Below are 23,217 nucleotides of genomic sequence, written 5' to 3' on the forward strand. Positions count from 1 at the left end.
AGCAGATGTCAAAGTACTGTCTACGGACTGCTTGGTGTTCCCGTGATCCTTTTTGGGGGATCTGAAAAGTCAAACTGTTTTCATAATAAAGCTAAAATGCTACTGACCCTTTTTACAGTGTTGATATGTGCACTGATGGGACAAAAACAACAGAGGGTAAAACTACTGTAGCTTTTAAAAGAGAATCAAGGCAGTTTTTGAGTTCTGGTGTAAAATCCAAGAACAATATGTACTACTATCTGAAAAGGCTATTAAAATATTCCTCCCTTTACTGTGACATATATTCATGGGCTAAATTTATTTATATTCTTCAGCTGAAGTACAGCCCACTAACAGTGAAGCAGGTGTGAGAATCCTGTCTTCCACTGAACCAGTCTAGTCAGATATCAAAGAGATTTGCAAAAAAATGTAAAGGAACATTTCCCCTTTCACTAACATTTTTGTTTTTGAAAAACACATTCTTCAAAAAGTGTGTTATTCATGTTAACAGGTGATGTGTTTATTTTTGTTTTTAAGTGTTTAATTACATAAATATATTAACTTTTTTTTTTCTTTTTCTTTTTTTTTCCATTTTTCTGAAGCTGGAAACAGGGAGAGACAGACAGACTCCCGCATGCGCCCGACCGGGATCCACCTGGCACGCCCACCAGGGGCGACGCTCTGCCCACCAGGGGGCGATGCTCTGCCCATCCTGGGCGTCGCCATATTGCGACCAGAGCCACTCTAGCGCCTGAGGCAGAGGCCACAGAGCCATCCCCAGCGCCCGGGCCATCTTTGCTCCAATGGAGCCTTGGCTGCGGGAGGGGAAGAGAGAGACAGAGAGGAAAGCGCGGCGGAGGGGTGGAGAAGCAAATGGGCGCTTCTCCTGTGTGCCCTGGCCAGGAATCGAACCCGGGTCCTCCGCACGCTAGGCCGACGCTCTACCGCTGAGCCAACTGGCCAGGGCAACATTTTAAATTTAATTTCTAACACAGTAAATATTGACAGATACAAATCACATGGACAAAAGCTCTTTGGAGTCAATAAATTTTAAGAGTATAAAGAAATCTTGAGAGCAAAAAGTTTGGGAAATGCTGTTTATACTAGAACTTTATATGAACACCCCTTATTTTAACTCCAAAATATACAGCTTTTGAAAGCAAGGACTCTTATGTCAATCCTACAGGGCCCAGTGAAATGTTTGCTCTCAGTGAGCGACAACCTTACTGCGGAGGTGGGGCCACGGCTCGGGTCACCGCGTCCTTCCTCAGGAGCAGGTGGGGCCACGGCTTGGGTCACCGCGTCCTTCCTCAGGAGCAGGTGGGGCCACGGCTCGGGTCACCGCGTCCTTCCTCAGGAGCAGGTGGGGCCACGGCTCGGGTCACCGTGTCCTTCCTCGGGAGCAGGAAAGGCTCCAGAAGGGGACCAAGGACCACATTCCCTCAGTGGCACCCACAGCATTCATTCTCCTGCTTAGCTTTCTTCGTGACTCAGTGTTTCTTCTAATTATCCTAGGATTTTCACAGAAACATGCTGAAGGTCAAATATAAATTTATTTGAATAAGTCAGATGATATTTCCCTTTAACTCACATTAAGTATTTGACTCATTTTTATTTCTGACTGATACTCAAGCAGGTAGAGTCCTCAGTATCTTAGTTTTGTTACTTCCTTCCCATCCTCACTGCTCCTCAGCCAATCACTGGACACCTGCATGGCCCTTAATAAATTGGAAGTATTATTTAACTTAGCCTTTCTTTAAAACAATGTTAAGGATACATTTATGCCTGACCAGGTAGTGGCGCAGTGGATAGAGTGTTGGACCGGGACAGAGAGGGCCCAGGTTTGAAACCCTGAGGTCTCTGGCTTGAGCGTGGGCTCATCTGGCTTGAGCATGGGATCATAGACATGACCCCGTGGTTACTGGCTTGAGCCCAAAGGTCATTGACTTGAGCCCAAGGTCACTCGCTTGAGCAAGGGGTCACTCATTCTGCTGTAGTTCCCCGGTCAAAGCACATATGAGAAAGCAATCAATGAACAACTAAGGAAACTAAGGAGCTGCAAGAATTGATGCTTCTCATCTCTCTCCCTTCCTGTCTGTCTGTCCCTCTCTGTCCCTCTCTCTGTCTCTTTCTCTGTCTCTGTCACAAAAAAAAGAATACATTTATAACTCAAGGAACTCATGGCTCAGTTTATCTATTTTATTAATCTGGATTTTCTTAAATCAGGATTATATATACCAATGGTCAGCAAACTCATTAGTCAACAGAGTCAAATATCAACAGTACAACGATTGAAATTTTTTTTGAGAGCCAAATTTTTTAAACTTAAACTATATAGGTAGGTACATTCCTTATTGAGGTAGCTCCCGCACATGGCATTTTGTGGAAGAGCCTCACTCAAGGGGCCAAAGAGCTGCAATGTGGCTCGTAAGCCGCAGTTTGCCAGCCAGGACCTATACCAATTAATATTTTTTATTAATCTAGACTTTTTTTTTACCCTGCCCAGAGTCCAGAGCATACAAATTCCAAAAAATGCCATTCCCCCATGCATTACTTTTTAACAAATTAAATATATATGGATTTAGCTTTCATCAAACTCAAATGGTCTCTGGTGCTTACTTAAGGAAGTTAACCAGCCCGTACTCCCTAAAATGGATTCTTCAGTAGTTAGGAATTTTCACTGTAAGAGAGGCATCTGAGTACCCATTTAAGTAGTCCACGGTATCCGAGCCAGAGTGCTAATCAGAACAGACCTAGATGACAGCACAGCCATGTATGGTTAAAAAAGGGAACACTGGAACTGCAGATTCTATACTCTAGTATGAAGTAAACAGGAGAAACTTCATCAATGATTTTCCAATGCAGAAGCTGAATTTTCCAAAATTCTACACCCTTCTTATCAGACAGACTTTTCCATTTTATGAGCCAGTCACAATAGACTATAGGTACTCAGTAAACAGAGAGATTCTAAGAACTCAAACAGTTGGGTATGTGACAATCTCTTGGGTCCTCCTTCCAACTTCCTTTGGGCTTAGAAAGCCTTCATCTGCCACGGGCCTGTGGTCTCAAGACTGGGGCCAGTGTCGCCGTAACCAATGCAGCCCCTGAATTATAACCCTTCCCTCCACTGCATCGTCCTTCATCCTCGTGCCCTGTTTCCCTGCTACCTCTCCCTTTCATCATAACCACCGGTCCTCCGGTTTGGGATGTCAGGCATTTTGTGGTCAAGAGTTATTCTCACAACAAAGAGATAATATCACACAAGGGGGATGAATGGCTTCCCATGGGACTCAGAAAGTGGAGGGCTGACAATGTCACCGTGTTCAAAACTCAGTGGTCACAGTTTCAGCCCAGGAGTAGCATGCAGTCAGCGCATACCGTCACTCTATCGGCTGTCCATGGCACTTTTGGCTTGTGCCGGCTAGCCACTCTTAATTTAACAACAGTAAGTATCTTGGAAGGAAAAAATTTTCCCCAGATAAAAAATATCTTAATTTATTTTCCTTATGGTATCAAGTGGCTTTTACTTACCCCTCTTACATCACCTGGTCCAGCTCTGCTCCTTGCTCTGTGCAATCAAGTTATAATTTGCACACACACACAGTTTATAACTGTATGAATGACTGCAGTGTCAGGCTCACTAGAATAATGACCTAGAGCATAAGTATATAGGGCTGTACGGAATGCATACACCTTACAAGAATATCCTTTAAGCTCTGCAGTTCAGAAATAAAGTTCTGTCTTGCACCATTTTATACATTCCACAGAAGGAAAAATTACTTGAAAGGTAAAAGCTCCATTTAGCTGCTGTATATTTTTCATTGATTTGGATTAAACCCAAATGATTATTTTTAAGTGAACGTAGAAACACTGTGGAAATATAAATCATGTTTTAATTGCCTTAATGCTGTATCATTTACTTATACCAGAAATGATCAGTGAACCTGGTTTGGTAGTACGTCCTACACAAGCCAATTAGTACACAGATTAACCTCTGTAATCACTGTCTAGTCAATTGCTTTCCATAATTTTTTCATAAAATTTGTTTGCACTCATGTTTTTTAATGAGGCAGGTAACTTGCCTTGCATTTTAGGAATTTGGTCCTCTAGCATTGAAAAGTTTACAGTATTTGCTGTGGAGAAGTTTATTGCTGATTTACATGCATGTAATTTTTTTAAAAATCCCTCGTTTTGCTGAAAGCCTTCAAACTATAAGAGGATACAAGAGAATTAGTTTTTAGGATATTAGAAAACTAAGAATTTCACTTTTTTAAAAAAGCCATAGGTTCTCAAATCCATAAAACCTTTCTTCAAAAAAAACCCATACATTCCAAACTAGATAATCAAGGAGGCAGAGAAGTATATGCACAACAGCCTTCCTCCTTCAAAACAAATCATCACCTTCCATAACATCGCTTCTTCTAGTCACTCACAATCTTAGATGATCAGGAAGGGGCATTTTTATTGATAAGATCTAATTGTAAAAAGCACCTAGCTGTCCCCTCCTTTGCAGAGGCAGACCTAGGAGGACCTGAGCAGAAGCTGGCCGCCCGTCTCCTCAGGCAGATGTACCTGGCATGTCTGGAAAATGGAGAGGTGATTCTCTCCAAACCAATCTACATGAGACACTAAGGAGCCTCCTAGGACGGATCTGCAAAGGAAGAGAAGTGACAACGAAACCATTTTCTTCTAGGACAATGGACAGTGATACAAGAAAAAGATGTGATGCTGAGAACAACATGTCTGCTCTCTGAATGTGGAGCGACTGAGCCAGCAGGCACGCAGAATTCTCAGGCAGAGAAATGACAATAAATGCAGTGTCACAAAATACGAGCAGTTTCTCTGAAATCAGTGGGCACTTGATATGCAAGCTATTAGTTGCATTTGTCCAGCAGCATTTGTCAACTTCTGGGAGATGACACTCAGGGCTGGGCTGAACCTCGGGGCCCTGGATGCGAGGCTGTCACCCTTAGACAGGCATTATTAGAAATTACAGAAACTCTCAGTTACCGATGACACCAGGACCACAACAACTGGCAATCTTCCCTGGGGTGGAAGGGGAAGACACTTGCTGGTGATTAGTGGTAATCGAGGAGACCTGCTTGTTGAATACACGTGAGATGCCACTGGAGACTCCAAAGCTATCTGGGAAAATCTGGGAATGCTAGCTGGAGCCAAAGAAATGCTGTCTTGTAAGTGTTGTTGTGATTTGTTTTTACTCCCAGAATGAAGTGGTTTGAGAAATACAGAAAACATGTAGAAGTAATAATGATGACTGCGATAATAGCTACTTTATTCTCTATGTAGTTCTCAGAATTGTTTCTGTGAGGTAGGACAACTGTATCAAAATATTTCAGTGGAAACTAATAAGCTCTCAAGTCAAATTATAAAAGGCCCCGTGATGTGAGATACAAGATCCAAAAATATTGTGCCAGGTAGAGGAAAATCAATGCTTTTTCTATCTTCTCATAATGATAAACCACAGACATAAAAATTAGCTTGGATTATTACTGACTGGAACCAAGAAGTAGCAGAACTACTGTCTCATTTACCCGGAGTCTAAGGGTTGTTTGAAGAACCACTAGCACCTGAGCAGTCTCTAGCCCAAGGGCCGAGTCTGTCCGCCCACACGGAACACCCAGAAGGCCACGTTCTCACAAGTACCTGGAAGCAGAAGTCACGCTATGGGGCACTGGGGCTCTGTCCTCCAGTCAGACAACAGCCTCATCTCTTCATACACTTGCATTTCCGGGGCTCTGGACCCAGCCTCCCTGGCCTTATGACAGACATCCATTCTCTAAGCACCAGCTTCTTTCTGTCCTTTGGTCCTAGGACTCAACCTTAGTCTTCCAGGCCTGGCCCTCCCTGCCAACTGCATTCCTGGTGAAACTGGCATTGTTTCAGGCAATGTCTAACTTCAAATCGTTAAATCATAATGATATTTGTAACCTAATCTTACCATCTTTATAGAAATTCCATATGGCATCAACAAAATATTTCCTTCATTTTCCTTCCATTTCTTCCTTCCATTTCTTCCTTCCATTTCTTCCTTCCATTTCTTCCTTCCTTCCTTCCTTTCCTTCCTTCCTTCCATTTCCTTCCTTTCCTTCCTTCCCTCCCTCCCTCCCTTTTTCTTTTTTTCTTTTTCTTTCTTTCTTTCTTCCTTTCTGTTTCTTTTTCTTTTCCTTTCTTTCTTTCTCTCTCTTTCATCTTTCTTTCTTTCTTTCTTTTTAACACAAAACCATAGGAAATATGAGCAATTAAATGATGAAAGGCACAGCAAAGGTCTGAGTGAGGCCAGGGACCCCTGACAGGACACAGGCCTTAGCTGTAGATTAGGGTGCACATGTGTATATAAAATATTCTTTAGATATTGGGATGGATAGCCTGTTCAGATGAAAAAAATCTTTTTTCCTGGGATAGTAAGAATTATTATCATGAATTTATGCTGAATTGGAATAAATGCTTTATTGGCATATAATGAAATAATCATATGATTTTTTTTCCTTTATAAGATTAGCATAGAAAATTACATTAAAACCAATACTGTATCCCTGGTTTAAACACAGTTTGTTCATGTATTAACTTCTTTATGTTAATTGACTTAACTTGCTAATGTTTTCTTCATAAAATTTATATTTGCTAAAGTTTTTGATAGTATTCTCATTATATTTTCAATGTCTGCAAGAAACTATAATGGTATTTCCTTTTCTTATTCCTAATGCCTGGCTGTTTTAAGTACTTTTTCATTGTTTGAGCTGGCTGATTTTAATAGAGTTTTCAAAGAATACACTGGCTGTGATGATGACAGTCTCTGATATATATCATATTTGTTTTCTGTTCTAACATTTTCATTGTTTTATGTTCTCTTTCTTTTCCTTCTATTTTCTTTCAGTTTATTTTTCCTTTATTTTTTCAAATTTTGAGATGGATGTTCAGTTCATTAATTTTTTTTCTTTAACATATGCATTTAAGATTATAAATTTCCCTCAAAGATGGCTTTAGTTGTATTTTATACATTCTTATATGTCAAAATATCATTATCATTCAGGTCAAAATATTTCTAATTATTATGATATTTTTCTTTGACTCAATATTTATTTAGAGGTATAATTCTTAATTCTACATATAGGTATACTCAAGATTTTACTGTTTTCAAGATTATTGTTATGGATGTAGCTTACATAGTGATCAAATTTTAATCCTCTGTTGGATTTTAATTCTTTCATATATCTGGTGACATGATTTTTGACTCAGTATCCAGACAAGTTTTTTATATGTTCCATGTCTACTATACAAAAATTGTTTTGTGTACTTGTGCAATGTTCTTTATAAAGCCATAAGTTTATTATCATATTGTGAAATATTCTGACTGCTTACTATCTTTTTATCTGTTCTTTCAGTTACTAAAAGAGTGTTTTGGACTCTATCTGATAGTTTGCTTACCTCCAATTTATTTAATTCCTTTTGTGGAGATTTCTCCTGTTCTTTCATTTGGGATATGTTTCTTTGTCTCCACATTTGGCTGCTTCCCTGTGTTAATGTGGAAAGGTCACTGAAAATGGCTTGGGTGGGCCTGCAGGTTGGGTGGGGCAGGGCTTCAGGGAATCACCTGGGTGGGGCAAGGTGTGTGAGCCAGGTTGATGGAGACTCAGATATGGCACCCATCTGCTGACTCTGTGGGGAGGGGTCTCAGAAAACAAATAACGAATGGCCTCTGCCAGTACCCTTGTTGGGCAGAAAGTTGCACCCCCTCACCCCTGGCCTTTGCTCCCATGTCCAACAGTCCAGTTCTTCCCCATATGTCCCTGGGTCCTTTCAAGCTGCTGCCCAGTGCTGGAGCTCAGGAAGTGAGCCAATGACGGGATTCAGCTGGTTTGCACCACATCCGCAGAACCAATACCTAACTTTTTGTTGAGTGAACCAGATATTAAAATGGCACTTGTAATCAGGGTTCTCTCGAAGCTGGGCCCTGGGCAGCCGCCCAATGTGGAAATTGCAAATTGACATTCCTTACTCTTTTTTAATGTTCACCTGCGCAATAGCATATTCTAAGCACCCATGGTAATGTGCATTCTGTACATAGGTGAAAAAATTTGCAAATGAGGATACTAATCAAGAAGCAATATGGAAATATCTTAAATAACAGTTTTATTGTTTTTGTCAAGTATTAGTTAATATTTTTATTAATATTTTAAAACTTTCTTATAATCTAATTTTGTGTACCTCTTTTATTGTTCTTATTTAAGTATTAAATGCATGAAATAATAAACTACCTTTTGGTATATATATTTTTAATACTTAAAATGGTCATTGGGGCAGAGAACCGGTTGTTAAATTATTCTAATCCCACAACTAGAGGGAGTCTGAGTAAGTCCATGAGCGGGCCCTTTAAGAGGAGCTGCCTGGGACTCCCGCAGCTCCCTGTCTTAGCCACAGTCCTGGTTGGGTTTTTTTTTTTTTTTTTTTTTGTATTTTTCTAAAGCTGGAAACAGGGAGAGACAGTCAGACTCCCGCATGCGCCTGACCGGGATCCACCCGGCACGCCCACCAGGGGGCGATGCTCTGCCCCTCCGGGGTGTCGCTCTGCCACGACCAGAGCCACTCTAGCGCCTGGGGCAGAGGCCAAGGAGCCATCCCCAGCGCCCGGGCCATCTTTGCTCCAATGGAGCCTTGGCTGCGGGAGGGGAAGAGAGAGACAGAGAAGAAGGAAGGGGGTGGGTGGAGAAGCAAATGGGCGCTTCTCCTATGTGCCCTGGCCGGGAATTGAACCCGGGCCCCCCGCACACCAGGCCGACGCTGTACTGCTGAGCCAACTGGCCAGGGCCCTAGTTGGTTTTGATAGCCAGAGGTTATGGGAACTTCTCCTCCTGGCTGTGAAACCCTGGGCTGTGAAGCCTGGTGTAGGGCTGGGACCCCTCCTCCTCAGGGGGATATCCCTCCCAATTTTAAACTGCCACATATGGACGTGGGAACACCCTGTTTCCCCGTCTCCGTCCTTCCTAAGACTTGATGTGGCTTCTTCTTTGAATCCCTAGTTGTTGGATCCATTCAACTAGATTTCACAAGATTTTCAATGACAGTTGTTCTGTAGTCTAGCTGTAATTTTAATGTGGTTGTGGGGGATTCAAGTACCATGTTTACCATATTGACCAGAAGTCCAATAAATGTTTTAAATTGTAAGCTTATGTAAACCTCCTGTAGTTCCACAATCAAACTCCCATTGCTCTTCAATATTTTCCTCTGCAGTTCTTGTGCTAAAAATGATACCAAATAAAACTAAACAGTAAGTGCATCACATAGTAAACTGTATTGTTCTTCCCACAAAAGACACCACATATAAAGTCGGACCAGAAACCCTCAGTGCTTCAGACAAGTTTAACACTGACTCTAAAAAAATTAAAACACAAAATGTTTTGTTCTGTTGCATTGTTCATGAGAAAAAAAATTGAAATAGATAATTCTGGTAAAAGACAATTTGTTTTTCCCTAACATAAAACTTCGGTACCACTGTTTTCCTTTTTACTTTGATTTTTTCATTGATTTCAGTGGGGGCGTGGCAGGAGGAAGAGAGAGGGAGAAGAAGGGGAAGAAGGGAGAGGGGGAGAGAGAGACAGAGACAGAGACAGAGAAAGCGAGAAGCATCAACTTGTTCCACCTAGTTGTTCCATTTAGTTGTGCATTCATTGACTGCTTCTTATACATGCCTTGATGAGAGATTGAACTGGTAACCTCAGTGTGTTTGGACAATGCTTTATCCACTGAGCCGCTCGACCAGGGCCACCACTATTTTCAAAAGAAGAATTCTATTATAAAAGCCATAATGCTTGTAACTTAAATGATAAACCTCAAATCATTTCTTGGGCCTGCATTTCATGTAGGATTTTAAGTTTTGACCTCTTTCTCTAAAATAAAAAGATAAAGTTCCTAATGGAAGTATAAGATTGTTAAGTAACAAAGTTTTTGTTTTTCAGTTACAAAAGTTATGTCAAAAAGAATGTTTTCTGACCATTAGAGAAACTTCATTTGCTGGGGATAAAACTCCCCACAGCGATCAAGCTGCAGAGCCTCAGTGACAAAGGAGACACTCCCCTCATGTGCAAAAACGAAGTGAATGAAGTGGCACAGATGTCAGAGTGTCAGAGGCCCTGGTATTTCTTTCTTTCTTTCTTTCTTTTTTTTTTTTTGTATTTTTTTGTATTTTTCTGAAGCTGGAAACAGGGAGGCAGTCAGACAGACTCCCGCATGCGCCCGACCGGGATCCACCCGGCACGCCCACCAGGGGGCGATGCTCTGCCCATCTGGGGCATCGCTCTGTCGCGACCAGAGCCACTCTAGCGCCTGGGGCAGAGGCCAAGGAGCCATCCCCACCGCCCAGGCCATCTTTTGCTCCAATGGAGCCTCGGCTGCAGGAGAGGGAGAGAGAGACAGAGAGGAAGGAGAGGGGGAGGGGTGGAGAAGCAGATGGGTGCCTCTCCTGTGTGCCCTGGCTGGGAATCGAACCCGGGACTTCTGCATGCCAGGCTGATGCTCTACCACTGAGCCAACCGGCCAGGGTGGCCCTGGTATTTCGAGCGCAGATATGTGTGGAGGATTGCAGGGGGGATGTGGCTGCTGGATATGAGGATATGGAACTAGGAGAGGATTCTGTTTAGTGCTTCTATTTTTGCTAGCGATACCTCTTCCAGGGTTAAGCGGTAAAAGGAGGAGAGAAAAAAAAATGAGGAATTAGAGCCTCATTTCTCAAACAGCATGTTGTGAGCCACTAGTGACTGGGTCATGAGCAGAATTTATTTTATTAACTAGAATAGAAACTACCACAGTATTTCATATGCAGTGGAGGTACTATGTCACGAAACTCTTGTTTCACACACATATCTGTGTATTTTATGAGAATATATAAGTATGTATGCATTTATTAGGATGGCTATGTTAAAGGCCTGTTGTTTATTTTTTACTTGGGCTTTATACCTTCAAAACAAATCACTGGGTTTTTATTTTATTCTCGTTTGCAATAATGGTACCAGAGAGGATAGCCTTCCTTCCAGCTTTTCAGAAATGATTTCTTCTTTTCTCCTTTGTCTCGTCTCAGTCTATGCCATATGCGAATGAAATAGCTCTCACATCCCTCTGCACACTACTAGGTCACCGACCTTTTAAAAATGAGAAAGATAACCTTTTTCCTTTGTTAATCTGCTTTGTAATAATCTTTAAATTTATTTATTAAGAATTTTTTATTTATTAATTTTAGAGAGAGAGGAAGGGAGGGAGGGGGACAGAGAGAGAGACATTGATGTGTTGTTCCACTTATTTCTGCATTCATTGGTAGATTCTTGTATGTGTCCTGATGGGGAATCAAACCCACAACCTTGGCATATTGGGACAATGTTCTAGCCAAATGAGCTACCTGGCCAGGGCTTATTTTGTAATGATCTTTAAAACCTGGCACACGAAGTGGCTTTATTTCAAAAACACATTCCTATCTAAATTGTTTGTCCAACTGAAAAAAAATAAGTACACAATGAATCAGAATTGCTTCTTTGCTGTATAAACTTGGAAAAATATTCAATCATCCTCACTGAGCCTTAGTTTCCTTGGCTGTAAATAAAAAGTAATACTATCTCTTTAGCCAGATTGTTGCAAGGAGTGGAGATGATTCGTGCAAAGTGGCTGACAAATGTTACGCATTCAATAAGCAACTATTTTGAATTACAATAAAATGAGAACACAAGCACAGAACTGTTTCTTACAGGCACCTTGTTTTCCCCTTTCATCAAGAGCATATTCCATCTCCTTTCATTCTCTGAGTGCAGCGCATGCAGCCAGCAGATGCTGACACACAGTAGATGCTTGATAAGAGTGGACAGCACTGAATTAAGGAAAGGTGATGTTGTGTTTCTTAATAAGAAAGCATACTTATTGCCAGAATAATTACAAAGCCGATCTTTATGCCCATACCGGCTCACCGAGTGTTTGGGCTGGGAGCGTGATCTCAGTAGAGAACAGCTCCTCCCCAATGGGCCAGCGCCCGAAGGCACGGAGTCCAGTCCTCCAGGTAAGCTTTGTGTCCCCTGACAGGCGTTTCACACTTATCTCTGCTCTGGGAAGACACCAATGACTGAAACCACCTGCTGGTCACAAGCAGGAAATGGACTGGGAGAGAGGGATATGTCTGCTTATCTTCAAAAGAAAAGAGAGAATGAGCAGACGAGAGAGAAGCATCACCGTGCTCTGAAATAAGCCAAGCACGAACCATACTGACTGGAAACCAGTCCCACTTTTCAAACTTCCTTCTTTCTGCTCTCATCTACACAGAAACACCTCACATCCCTACACCTACTCCCCCTGTTCTCTCCTCTGAATTGTTAGTTCTTGAGGTCTCCAGGCATCTCTGAGTGCCTGTCCATCCAGCTGACCTCATCAGTGGCCTCACGCCATCGTGACCACAGAGCGATGTCTGAGGGAGGAGGGGAGCTCGGTGCACAGCGACATCCCTTTGCCACTGTAAAGGAATTCCAGGTGTCGTTAACACCAAATGCCCGTGTCTTCCTCCCAATAAAACAGGCGATATGTGCCTCAGGAAACTGACAGTCATCTCTAAAGGACCTGTAGGTGTATGAAGCGCCTAAGCTTTGACATCCTACCATCTTCAAAGTAACAATGAAAATACAATTCTTTTACATCTAGCCCTTCCAGCGGACTCCAGGGTGGCATTTGCTGTCTACTCCGCCATTAAGTTGGCTCACAAAAATAATCTTTTTGTCAAGTGTCTTTCTGTTTCCTCTATGGCACACCAGGGGAGGAGGAAATGTCGGGATGGGGAGAGACGAAGTGGAATCCTGTGATGGCCTCTGTCGCAGGCCTGCCGCCCTGTGGCTCTGCGTCACTGGAAGGTCGGTCAGGAAGACAAGCCTTTCCAGAGCTTCTTTCCTTGCTTTTATGCAGGTGGCAGGGTTACACATGTCATAAAGCAAACCCAAAGGTCACAGCTGCTGAAATAGAAAAAAACTTGATGATTCTGAAATCTGTGTGAGAGTGTGCATGTTTCCAGGGGTGAGAGCTGCCGGTGTCAGAAAAATGTTCCAGGCAAAGGAGTCCCCTCCAAGCAAGAAGTGCATGTCCACTGTTAGCACCCACTGTCCTCTTGTCTCTTTTACCCAATAAAATAGCCAATCTGTCTGAACCGCAGGGACCTCTGGCAGGTATGGGGACGGTGGGAGGGAGGTGGGAAGGGGTGCTATTTCAATCCATTGACATTCTCCCTATAATGGCAAAGGGCAATAGAACTGTTTGTGATCTGCATTCAAAGAGGTCTAGAAAATTCAAATGTTCATTGTTAAGTGAGCCCCTATATTGTGCCAAGTGATATTTAAGTGCTAGGAATATGGTGGTCAATAAGGTCCTGCCCTCGTGAAATATATATTCAGGTAGGAAGAGACAGAGAAAGACAAGCTATAAAATAACTTCTAATTGTGATGTGCACCAAGAAGAAGGTAAACACTGGTCACTGGCTGAGTGACTGGATATGGAGTAGAGGCGATTTTAGGCAGGTTTTTAGAGAAGGCACTAAACACTAGCCATTCAAGCTGGGAGTTGAAAGATCAGAGGAACTGCCAACTCTGGTTCTGGTCAATGGTACTCAGGCAGCAGATGGAAATGACCTGTGGTGACCGCTGAGGTAAGCTGGGCTTATGTCTCTGGAGCCTGGCAAACAATGAGCAGGTGGCGTGAGAAGAGGTCACAGTACACCAGGGCCAGATCCCACAGGGGCTTGCAGATGGTGTGAAGGAGTTCCCGTGTCACTCTAATAGCAAAGGGAAATCACTGGAAGGGACCTAAATCAAAAGCAACGCCCTCCACCTCCTCACTGCATGTCTCCAGCTCACCATCATCTAAGGACTCATGCCTTCCAGGCCACTACAGACTCCATAGCACAGAGACACACTCCCCATCCATAGCCTCGAATTCTGCTTTTTCATTATTTGTCATTCAATCAACACTGAACTTCACCGATAATAAATTGTTTACATCTAAACTTATCATTTTTTTTTAAATAAATTTTTATTAATGGTAATGGGATGACATTAATAAATCAGGGTACATATATTCAAAGAAAACATGTCTAGGTTATTTTGTCATCAAATTATGTTGCAAACCCCTCGCCCAAAGTCAGATTGTCCTCCGTCACCCTCTATCTAGTTCTCTTTGCCCCTCCCCCTCCCCCTAACTCTCTCCCTCCCTCCCTCCCATGTCCTCCCTCCCCCCCCCCACCCTTGGTAACCACCACACTCTTGTCCATGTCTCTTAGTCTCATTTTTATGTTCCACCAATGTATGGAATCATGTAGTTCTTGTTTTTTTCTGATTTGCTTATTTCACTCCTTATAATGTTATCAAGATCCCACCATTTTTTAAAAAAGACCTCTCACCTACCACCACACATCACTTACCACTCTTATACTTTTAAATGGCTTGAACAGCAAGAAATAGAAACAGTCAAAACTTTTACTATTTATAAATCAATCTAAATCATCCTTCTCACAACACTGAAATTGGCTGCCAAGTCCTTTCGTCAAATAGGATTCCTCTGAAAGGGAGTGCCTTCTGCAAAGAATCTCAGACACAGATAAGGCAGGCTGGACTAAACTGCTTCTCTTCCCATATGAGCCGTCAACATCTCCCTTTGGACCAATTGAGGATTACTGCTTCAATAGGCATGCAAGCTCACTGTCTGTTAAGCAGGCTCAGCCAACCATTAAATCATATAAGAAGCAGCCCTGGCCCTTCTTGCCTTTGAACTACTATAGTTCATAGTTAACATCTCCAAGAATTCCACCCTAGGTCCACAGACCAACTGGGGACTAACGTTCTTTAGTGAAGTCTGAATTTTGTTTCCACGAGGAAAGATTTTCCTAAACTACTTTTGTCAAGTTCATGTTCTAAAGTCTGTATCTGCTTTGGTTTCCTCAAATGAAAACAAACCAGAGACAAAAAGTACAAAAGTGAACTAGTTTCCAACAGCTGAGAATCCCTTAGAAAAACACACAGATTTAATTTGCATCAACAATGTGTGAACATTTCTCTTTGAAAAAGGTAACTTTTTCAAGAGATAAAGACACAGAGAGAAGTGGAAAGAGCCCCTTGCTGAATAATCCCCAGATACGACAGATACAGTTGCAACTGTGGCTTGTTTTAGTTTATAGGTCCAAAGGGAATGCTTTCATTTTGAAACGGTGAACAAACAACTCAGAAAATGTACTCTTTGAAAGGACCAGTTTGAGGTAACAATAATGATCAGATATTTCAAAACCATATTCTGTCAAAATACATTTGCATGTCTTCAAATGGCTCACAAAACCTACTGCAAGATTAAACAAGAGATAATCTTCCCCAGGCATTTCTGAAAGGGGACGCTGGTGCTCAGACGTCATACTGAACCTCAGAAGAAAGAGGTCTGAGAGGCCACGTGCTGTCTGTCAGGCAGGCAGGTACAGGCCCAGGTGTGCAGGCCTGAATTCCTTGCTGTTAGTGGTATTCTGGTCCAGAAACCTGTCCTTCCTATAAAGGTGACAGCCACAGTATACAAAACAAAATAAACATTTGACATAAAGTTAATGACTTTCTATAGCTAACATCTGGTTAAAGATATCTTTTTGAGTGTAATTGATATAAAATTCTATTCTGAAATAAGATTAAAACTGAGTATAAATTTCTGATTATAGGACATATTAGAAAGAGAAAATTAGTTTCCCTTTCAGAAGAAACATACTTATTTGGAAACTGCCACCATTTCTTTTTAGTTAAAACTAATAAAATTACTTAAAAGCAACACAATTCTGAAAACAAAACACTTTATTTGAACTAATCTGGCTTCGAATGACAGGAACTGAATTCAAAGTAGCTAAAGTCAAAATGGGAATTTATTGGCACACTTAACTGAAAAGTCCAAGGGACAATGGGTTCAAGTATATCTAAATCTATGTGCTAAATTATAGTGTCATCAGAAACTTTCTCTATCTCTTAATTCTGCTACCCTCTGCATAGGCTTTATTTTTTAAGCAGGTTATCATTAATAGAGGCAACATGACTACCCGAATCTCCAGATTATGTTGTATCTTATAGCAATATAAATTTAAAATAAAACAAAAACACTTTTTCCATGAGCTCAACAAATATTTTAGGATTGGATCTCATTAACCTGGCTTGGTCTGCGTACCAGCGCTGGGGTCTGCCGGATGAGGAAGTAACAGTCAGAATGACTAGCAGACTGGCCCAGGGCTGCCCTCCACCCTGCAGGGGGAAGATGATGTTAACACCGCTAGAATTCTACCGGTGAAGAAGCAGCCTGTTCCCAAAGGAAAACGTGAGGTCCTGTTACCATGAAAGGCCTTGCACACTGCCATGCAAGACCAACAAATACTATACAATGTCCAGGCTGCTCCCTCCATTTAACTGTTTCCTCCCTTTACATTGCAAGCATACACAAACTGAGTTCAGGTTCTGGACAAGATGGGAAAGCAGGTGAATGCTGCACGCACCTCCTCCCATGACCACTTCAAAATTAAAATTAAATTACAGAACAATCACCTTGGAGAACCACCAGAAGACTAGTGAAGCTGAAGTCCTACGACTACGAACATACAGAAGCCACATCAAGATGGCAGAAAGGGCAAGACACAAAAGTGGGGGGCACACCCATTGTGGCGGTTGAGAATCCAGAGAGGTATCTTGGCTACACAGGCTCCCCTTAGGAGTAAGGGGTCCCCTTGGAATGAGGGTTCGTGTCCACACACGGGCTCCCCAGCCCAGGACTCCAGGGCCAGGGAGGAGCCCTCACAACATCTGGCTGTGAAAATCATCAGGGATTCCATCCATTCTACTCGTGTGAGATGGAAGGCTGCTGGAAACCCAGGATCCTCTTAAGAAGCCCACACACAGACTCACTGGCTCACAGGAACTTACCCCCGGCTCTTGTGGAGGGACAGTGGCTTCGGAGGTACCAGAGACAAACAGGGAGAAACTGAGTCATGTGTCATCAAGGAGAGGACTGGAAAAACAGCTGCCACTGTTCCTGTAGTAAGCCCTCCCCCGGCAGCCAGAGGGGTGTCATCTTTCCTGTTGAGCCCTCCCTTAACACGGCCAAATCACAATCTGTGTTAGCCTGATGAGCCCAACTCACTGCAGCCTCATGACCCCGAGACCCTGCCCCGCCCAACGTGTGGCCTTCCAGAGGCACAAGGGCAGGAGACTGGCCTTGGCCGGCACTGCAGTCTTTCTTTAACACTCTCAAAGGTCCACAGGCCCCAGTTTGGTGGCTTCTGGCCTCGGTGTGCCCTATGCCTTTCACTGAACGGACCCAGATTCAGCAAGGGCACCAACTCTGAATGTGCCCTGCTGGCACATCAACCTGGAGAAGACCACTTGCACCACCCTGATGACCCCCATGATGCTGCCTCACCAGATGCGCACACTGCCCAGGATCTTTCTGTAGCAGAGCAGTTCAGGAAGCTGGCAAGCTACGCAGGCTCTGGGGCGCCCTCTGCACTTTGCTAAGCCACCCAGGCCTGACATTGGCGGCAGCGCCCCTCAGTTGGCAGTGTCACCTCTCCCATGGGCCTCCAGGGACAGCACAGGCAGCTACCAACCACAGACCACGTCGCAGCTCCTACCAGCTAGCCCGGGGCCAGTGGCTCACCGTGTTCTGCGCTACAGCCCCTCCCGAGAGGCCCCAGAACCAGCACAGCCAGTAGCCAGCTTCAGACCACTACAGAACACCACCCAATTAGCGCCACAGGTGGTGTGCCCAAAGGGTCGTCTCAGCAGGCACCAGACCCCACTGGGGCAGATCCCGCTCATGGGGTCAAGCCCCACACAAGTGCTCCTACACTGCCATCATGCCCAATACACATGGCCAGTCATCCTAAGAATAAATCACACCCACAGTATGTTGAGTCCTCAAAAAATTAAAAGTGGAACTGCCTTATGACCCAACAAATCCAACTCTGAGTATATAGCCAAAGAAACCCAAAATGCTAATTTGAAAGAATATATGTACTCAGTGGCGGGATTCATCTGGTTCACACCAGTTCAGCAGAACTGATACTTAATTTTTGGTTGAGTTTGGCAAACCAGTTGTTAAAATGGCACTTGTAATCAGGGTTTTCTCTAAGCTGGGCACCTGGGCAGCCACCCAATGTGGAAATCACAAATTTACATTTCTTATTATTTTTTAAAGTTTATCTGCACAACAGAATATTGTAAGCCCCCATAGTAATGTTCACTATGTCCATAGGTGAAAAAAATTGCAATCAAGAAGCAATATGGAAATCTCTTAAATAAAAGTTTTATTATTTTTTGTCAGGTATTATTTAATATTTTTCATTAATATTTGAAAACTCTTATAATAATCTAGTTTTCTGTACCTCTTTTATTGTTCTTATTTAAGTATTAAATGCATGAAATAATAAACCACCTTTTGTTATATTATTTTTTTTATACTTAGAATGGTCATTAGGGCAGAGAACTGGTTGTTAAATTATTTCAATCCCAGCACTGTATGCACCCCTATGTTCACTGCACCATTATCTACAATAGCCAAGATATAGAAGCAACCCAAGTGTCCATCAATAAATGAGTGGATAAAAAAGTGGAGGTCCATATATATATATATATATATATATATATATATATATATATATAATCGAATATTATTTTGCCATAAAAAAGAAATCTTAGCATTTGTGACAGCATGGATAAACCTAGGAGGAATTATGCTAAGTGAAATAAGTGAAACAGAGAAAAGCAAATGCCATATGTTTTCACTTATATGTGTAATCTAAAGAACAAATTAAACAAAAAAATAGAAACAGACTGATAGATACAGAGAACTGAGGGTTGCCAGATGGGAGGGGGATTGGAGGGATGGGTGGGAAAGGGGGAGGGGTTGAGAAGTACAAACTGATAGTGACAGAACAGTCATGGGGATGTAAAGTGCATCATAAGGAACACAGTCAATAATATTAAAATAACTATGTAGGGTGGAATGTGGGTATTAGACTATTGGGGGATCACTTCATAAATTTATATAATTCTCTAATCTCTATGCTGTATACCTGAAACTAATATAATACTGAATGTCAGCTGTAATTGAAAAAATAAAGAAAGGATAAAGAAACTATGTCATATTTCAGCCCCAGGAAGCTACTGACCTTTCAAAGCTACAAAGCATTTTTATATACCAAAATATTTTTTTATTTTAAAAGGTATATTACAATTTAGTCAAATTTGGTATTCATAAGCTGCAACAGTTGATGACTGCATTAGGTAACAGGATGAGCAAAGCAAAAGGACACCATCTCAACACCACTGAAATTGCACATAATACTGTGGTGGAACAACTGCCCACAGACGGTTGCAGCCTCCGGGGCTTCTCCTGTACAGGGCGAGCCTTCCCCCGCTGCACGTGCCGGGGGCAGGAGAGGACGAGCCCAGCGTAGCTGTGCACGTAATACTGTGGTGGAACAACTGCCCACAGACGGTTGCAGCCTCCGGGGCTTCTCCTGTACAGGGTGAGCCTTCCCCCGCTGCACGGGCCGGGGGCAGGAGAGGACGAGCCCAGCGTAGCTGTGCACGGGCACCAACTCACACAGGAGGGGCTGCTTTGACGTAATGTATACACAATAAGCTTAGTGTTTAAATTCTCTTCACAAGCACTTAAATTCTCCCCACCTCTTGCTTCTTCAGTTTTGGAAACATCACTTCTATAAGGAGCTGGTTTCTCCCTTAGCCTCCCTGCATGCAGACGTCCTGCTGGCCTGCCCTGTCTACCTGCTGCCTTTGCTCCTGTGCCGTCTCCAACCTCTGTCAGAAAAGAGGGGCCCCTGGAGTCCTGCCATCCCAAGAGGTTTTTGATCTTGTACCAAACCTCTTTGCAGGCTGTAGCTCAGGAAAGAACATGCTTAAAAGAACGATGCTGAAGTTATTTATGGACAGCCTCAACCGCACAGCGGGAGGTGCTCTCTGATGTTGGGAAGTGGCTGTGCCAGGGAGGCCACACACCAGTGGGGTTTACATTCCTAGATGCCACAGACAAGAGCTCACCTTCGCTGCAGGGGGTAAACAGCACATCATCATATATTTATTAACCTGGAAGCATTTAGCTAAAATATGCAGCCTCTTACTGTATTCCCAGAGCCCTCCCCCTTCCCCTCACATTCCATACATTATTTCCTCCTTTTTTCTCTCTCATGCACACAGAATTTTAGGGTCAGGGCAGACCTTCAGGGTTAAATACTTCAGCTCCTCTGGCTATTCGTCCTCCTCCCTCGGTTTCCCACTGCATATCCATAGCTTGCTTGTCTCCATAACCGTTCTTCCTCCTCCCATTTGCTCTGAAATGAGTGCTACCTACAGGGAGGTAGGACCATGGCCACTCCTCCGTATAAACAGAACCAAGGCACACCTGACATAAGGATTTAGCCAGTGTCAACCCAGTCAGAAAGAGCTACCTGACCTCCCAGTCTTTTTCTGTCTTGATGCATGCAGGTAAGACCAGGCCCTCAGTTACCTACTGAGCTAATGAGTGAATACATTGCTCATCATGTCAATAGCATATTGGAAGACTATCATTCTCCTTTAAAATGGAAACACAGCCATAGAGGCATTAGAGGAGGGGCTTCACCGGTCACAGAGACCTTATTATGAATTAGTTTAACCATATAACATTTTCCTAATTTATCGGCCACAATAAGAAAAAAAAAATGACACTGAAGAGAAATAGATAATTTTGGAACCTGAGATATTTGTACTTGAGCAGCTAGAGGAGTGGGGATGGGGGTTGAGAGGTTCTGAAACAAATGGGAACTCTGGGCAGACAGAGGCAACCTATGGATGCTATAAGTACCTAAAGACAGAGGAGAGGGGCACTAGGAGGTGGAGAAAATATTTAAAAATGAATGATGGCAACAAAGTTGAACATGAATATTTGGTTAAGAATTCTATAGCTGTAGTTACAACCTTTATATACTAAACTGGGGAAACGTGCATTAAGTAGTCTATGAAGAAGTCACAGCAGAAGTTAATAGTAAATGTAGAACAGTCTCCATCCCACAATTATATTAATTTTTCAAAACAAACACTATGCTGCCCCATAGGACAGACTGGACGTGACACTTAACTGCCCTGATGGTAAAATCTGAAGAGAAAGTTCATACTTCACTGGCTCACTTAAATCTCTCTGCCTCCTTCCTTTTTTATGTCATTTGTACCATTCGATTTTGCTTTGGTTTCTGGTTTTACAAATTGTTAGTACCCAAAGATAATGACAAGTAGAGGGATTAAAGGAAGTGCAGGATAATGAACAAACAACCAGCATGGCATAAATCAGGCACACAGTGATGGTTGCTTATGGCAGATACACTGAAGTATCTTCCCAAGTGCATTAATGCCACTTGCAGTGAATCATAAATAATTACAAGTGGGTCCTGAATAACGAGGCATTCTTTATTATTTCTAAAGCAATTCCATAACCTCCTTTGTAGATTCTAAAGAGATTTTTCTATCCCTTACCAAAATGTATATGGGATGACAAAGGCAGGTATACATGAGGTTCTAACCACACATCTAATAAGAAGGTACAACACAGGCCAAAATAGAAACAGTATCAACTTACAGCAATATGGGCTGCATTACTACTGATGTCTGTCTGCATTTATCTCATAAGGAACCCCTCACTGGCCATTATATAATTGCAAATGATTGCTTTTTAGGTTACACCAAAAACTGTTAGACCTAATTAGCAAATTCAGTAAAGTTACAGGATACAAAATCAATACACAAATATCAGTTGCATTTCTATAAACTATTTGAAAAATAAAGACAACAATCTTATTTAGCATCATAATACCAACAAAAATAATAAAATATTTAGGAATAAATGTAACCAAGGAGGTGAAAGATCTATACAGAGAAATTAAAAAGGACACTAATGAATGAAAGAAAATCCCATGTCCATGAGTTGGAAGACTTAGTATTGTAATTATGTCAATACTGCCCAAAGTAGTCTACAGATTAAATGTAATCCCTATCAAAATCACAGTGGTATTTTTGCAGAAATGAAAAACCCCATCTTAAATTCATAGGGAATCTCAGGGATTCTAAATAGTTAAAGCAATTTTGAAAAAGAACAAAGTTTAATGCCTCATACTTTCTGATTTCAAAAGTTATTATAAAGCTATACTAATCAAAGTACTGGCATAAAGACAGACACACATGCAATAAGACAGAGTAGAAAGCCGGAAATAAACACATACATAGATGGTTAGATGAAGGGTACCTAGAATACACAATGGGAAAAGACGGCCTCTTCAACCAGTGGTGCTGAGAAAGCCGGATATCCACATGCAAAGAGTGAAACTGGACAACTGTCTACACCACTCACAAAAATGAACTCAAAACAAGCTAAAATTTAAATGTAAGACCCAAAACCGTAAAGCTACTAGGTGAAAACTGGAGGAGAAAAACTTCCCGACAGTGGTCTTGGCAATAATTTTTTGGATAACATCAAAAGCACAAGCATCACAAGCAAAAATCAACATCAAACTAAAAAACTTCTACACAGCAAAATAACAATCAGCAAAACGACAAAGCCACCTATGGAATGGGAGAAAATATTTGCAAGCAATCTATCTGATAATGGGTTAATATCCATGATATCTATGGAACTCATGTAATTCATCAGAAAAAACAAAAAACAAATATTCTGATCTAAAAAGGGGCAGAGAACTTGAATAAGCATTTTTCCAAAGAAGACATATAAATGACTAAAAGGTATGTAAAAAGATGCTCATCATCACTGACCATCAGAGAAATGCAAATCAAAACCACAATGCGATATCCCTGCACACCTGCTAGAATTACTATTATCAAAAAAGACAATAGAATTACTATTATCAAAAGAGACAAGTGTTGGTTGGTGAGGATGAGGAGGAAAGAAAACCCTGGTGAACTGTTGTTGGGAATATATATTGGTATAGTCACTAAAAAAACACAGAATGAAGATTCCTGAAGGAAGTAAAAATAAAACTACCAGATGATCCAGCAATCCCGCTTCTGGTTATATAACAGAAAGAAATAGAATAACTATTTTAAAGAGCTACCTGTACTCTTCTGTTCATTATGCACAAGAGCCAAGACATGGAAGCAATGTTAAGTGTCCATCAACAAATAAATGGATAAAAAA

At 42.0% G+C, this 23,217-nt stretch overlaps 1 protein-coding gene across 6 annotated transcripts in view; it reads right to left on the bottom strand.

The window, feature by feature from the left end:
• The window catches only part of ENOX1 (ecto-NOX disulfide-thiol exchanger 1), a 596,201-nt gene that overhangs the window by 336,450 nt on the left and 236,534 nt on the right, over window positions 1-23,217 (bottom strand). The window lies entirely within an intron of this gene.

Source organism: Saccopteryx bilineata, chromosome 6, assembly GCF_036850765.1.
Source record: "Saccopteryx bilineata isolate mSacBil1 chromosome 6, mSacBil1_pri_phased_curated, whole genome shotgun sequence".
NCBI lineage: Eukaryota > Metazoa > Chordata > Mammalia > Chiroptera > Emballonuridae > Saccopteryx > Saccopteryx bilineata.